Source organism: Crocuta crocuta, unplaced genomic scaffold (genome assembly GCF_008692635.1).
Source record: "Crocuta crocuta isolate KB4526 unplaced genomic scaffold, BGI_CrCroc_1.0 scaffold369, whole genome shotgun sequence".
Classification (NCBI taxonomy): Eukaryota; Metazoa; Chordata; class Mammalia; order Carnivora; family Hyaenidae; genus Crocuta; species Crocuta crocuta.
The window spans coordinates 6,336,367-6,339,838 of record NW_027529441.1 but is presented as its reverse complement, the minus strand read 5'-3'; the positions used below and the strand labels follow the sequence as shown (position 1 = coordinate 6,339,838).

The following is a 3,472-nucleotide window of genomic DNA, read 5'->3' as shown; positions in this document are numbered from 1 at the left end:
TCATGATCTCGTTTGTGAGTTCAAGCCCCACACCAGGCTCTTTGCTGACAGTACAGATCCTACTTGGAATCTCTCTCTCTCTTTCTCCTTCTCTCTCAAAGTAAATAAATAAATAAATAAATAAATAAATAAATTTTCTTTTTTTAAAAAAAGAAAAGCCTTTAAAACAATAGTGCACTGCTGGGAGATGAGTTATTAATGTCATGCGAGGTTAACAGAAATAGAATTGCAACTACTGCTGCACTTTGGTAAAGCTCAGGGGCACGATTAGAGATGCACATATACAAAGCTCATAACTACATCAAGGAAGCGTGGGTGAAAATCTTAGCTTTTGTGAAAATATTTTGAATTGTTAAATAAATCAAATTTCATATGAGATCTCAAAATGAGATTGTAAGAAAAAACAGAGCTGCAGTCTGTAAGAGTAGATTCTTTTGGTGTCTTGATTTCCATAAAATCCTAAGAGGAGGAGAGGGACAGGTGTTTGATTTTGGTTTTGTTTTAGCTCCGGCCATTGTCCCTTGTCTCTTCTCCTGCCTTCTCTTGTACCCAGAGCTTCTGCCAATCCTTCTGCTTCTAAGGAGTTTCTTTTTCTTTTGTCAATTTGAAGAGAGAGAGAGAGACAGAGATCACTGGATTTGTACTGACAATGACTACACTTCATGGCAATTTCACTTTATATGTTGTGCACTCAACCAAGATGAAATCCTGGCAGTAGTTTCAGACACTTTAGCCAAGACATCAGACCTGCAGGGTGATGTAAGGGCAGGAGAGCCATATCCCTGTGTGAATTTCTTCATCAGGCTTTCCCTTCAATCTACCAACATCCTAGTTCATTTTATTTCCCAAATCATTCTCAAATCTACTACCCCCTTTCATTTCCACTCCTTTCCATACACAACCGCATAGTTATCTTCTCTCTCTCTCCTTGCTAATGAATCTCCCTAAGTCCATACTACCTTCTACTGAAAGGTCTCTGCTGACATCACTGTGCCCTGAGAATAAAGACTAAACTAAAGGTATTGCCCCGGAGGAAGGGAGCTGGAGTCCATCCCAGGCCCTGGCACCACCACCCCCAGCTGCTCTGGTGGGTGCGGGGGCACTGAGGCAAGATGGTCATATAGCTCTTTTTTAGGACAATTCGTTACCTACCAGGAGAGTCTCCAACTGTGGGCATCTCCTCCTGCCCCTTGGCGTTGATGCATAAGCCACAAAAAGCTGCACCAAGCTCATTTGCCATCTTTCCCCTCAGTGTCCGTGATGTAGGGCCCCAAGGAGGTGAAGGCTTTGTGGTCAGGCCCGCCCTGATCCTGCTTTGCTAAGGATGAGCAGAAGTTACTTTCTGACTGCACAATTCATGATGGGGCCACACACATTCATTTAATCTACACTAGAGAAGGCAGGCAGAGTGGTGAGGCTTTTGTTGTACTTGAATCAGAAAATGATGTAAAAATGGCCCTTAAAAAAGACAGAGAAAACATAGCCACCAGTACATTCTCAGTTCTTCACACAGAACTGAGATACATTGGGTCTTAAAGCCATTGATGGCTTCATGTGGCCTCAAGGACTCACATTTGGATGCGCCAAGGAAGAAATTTTCTGTTCTTATGGTTAGAATTGTGAATCATATTACCTGCGGACCCCAAGGGCAAGGGGGAAGTCCTTGTGTCCTTTGCCTCACAGGAGTTGGCTGAGAAGGCCCTAGAGAAGGAGAGAATAGGGCACGGGTATATTGAAGTGTTCAAGAGCAATCAGGAGGAAGTTAGGTCATACTCAGATCCCTCTCTGAAGTTCATGTCTGTAGAGTGACCAGGGCCTTATGACTGCCCTGACACAGCCAGGAGGTATATTGGCATTGTCAAGCAAGTGGGCCTGAAGAGGATGAGGTCTGGTGCTTATAGTGCAGACTATGGGGGCTCTGAGGATGACTGTGCCAGAATCTGTCTACAGCTTCACCACCAATCTGTTGGGGCAAGACCTCAGTTACTGTCTCCGGGGCAGGTATGACCACAGATGTGGAGACAGCAAGTTCACTGTCCAGGGTACCACTGCACACTGCATCCACCTGAGAGGACAGCCATACAATGCCACAGGGAATGGCATTTACAACTTCTTCTCTCCACTTAACCCTGGGAGAGTCCATTTTGAAATCGGCTCTGATGGCAGAGTAATGGGTGGAGCTGATGTGGAGTTTGCCACTCACGAAGAAGTTGTGGCAGCTACGTTCAAAGACGGGACCAGCACGTGACACAGATATACAGAACTTTTCCAGAATTCCACAACTGGAGCCAGCAAGGGGTGTGCAGCCGCCAGATGATGCAAGGCATGGGGGTGTCAACCCAGTCCGCTCCCAGAGGCCTCAAGAGTCAGTCTGTGAGTGGCTGTTGTGCGCTTGCTATAGAGGCCAGAACATGGATGGATATGATTAGTTATGTAGAAGCATTTGAATTATTGCAATCAAATTTTCACAGGCAGCCAACAAGGAGTGAAAAGCAATTATTACTCTAGAGGAAGTTGTGGGACCCATTTTGCATCGTGAGTTTGTGAAATCTGGCTTAAAAAATCACCTCTTCAGTGTTTTCTCATGCAAACTTTCTTCTAGCATGTGATAATGAGTATAAACTAAAACTACTTTCAGCTTTTTTCAAGCAACATTTTTGTAGTGTACTTCAGAGTGCTGTAATCTGAGTTAAAGAAGTTTTAAGTATATTAAATGGATCTTTTAGAGCACATGACCATGAACACACTGGGAAGTGTACTTTTTTTGGAAAATCCAAGGTGCCAGATCTCTAATTCAAAGAGGAACATGTCTCATGTTTCTTTCTTCTAGTTTCTTTTTATTTAAAATCTTTTCGGTTTAAGTTTTAAAAATAAGTTAGTTTTTTTAAGTTTATTTATTTATTTATTTTGAGAAAGAGAGAGGGGGGAAAGAAAGGCAGAGAGAGAGAATCCCAAGCAGCCTGTGCACTATCAGTACAGAACCCAATATGGGACCCAAACACATGAACCATGAAATCATGACCTGACCCAAAGTTGGATGTCTGAGCCACCCAGGTACCCCCTCCCCGGAAATAAGCTGATTTTGAAAATTGAGACACATTGCTAATACTGTAGGAAATAGTGAGGTGTTGACTTAAAACTGTTTTGTAGTTTGATTTCCTTTTGGGTGTATTTACTAAGTGAAACTTGTTAAATTTTTTAAACTAATTTTTTTCTTAAAATAAAGATTTTTTTCACACACAAAAAAGACTAAAGTAAGTAATAAAATAAAACCTGAACTGAACTCTTGAGTATGATCTTCAAAACTGAATAATTTGGCCACTGACCAACTCTTCAGCCTCTCTTCCTCCCTCTCTCTCTCTCTAACTCTGTCCATTCCTAAATCTCAAGGCTTCCTTTACCCTTCTTGCTATTTTAAACACAAATATATAAATATGGTAGTCAGTAAAACGGCTGGGTAAAGACTTCCAAA

General features: G+C 42.2%; 1 pseudogene; it reads left to right on the top strand.

The window, feature by feature from the left end:
* Nucleotides 1-1,199: 1,199 nt before the first annotated feature.
* LOC144228375 (heterogeneous nuclear ribonucleoprotein F-like) lies at nt 1,200-2,429 on the top strand (annotated as a pseudogene).
* The last annotated feature ends 1,043 nt before the right edge of the window (nt 2,430-3,472 follow it).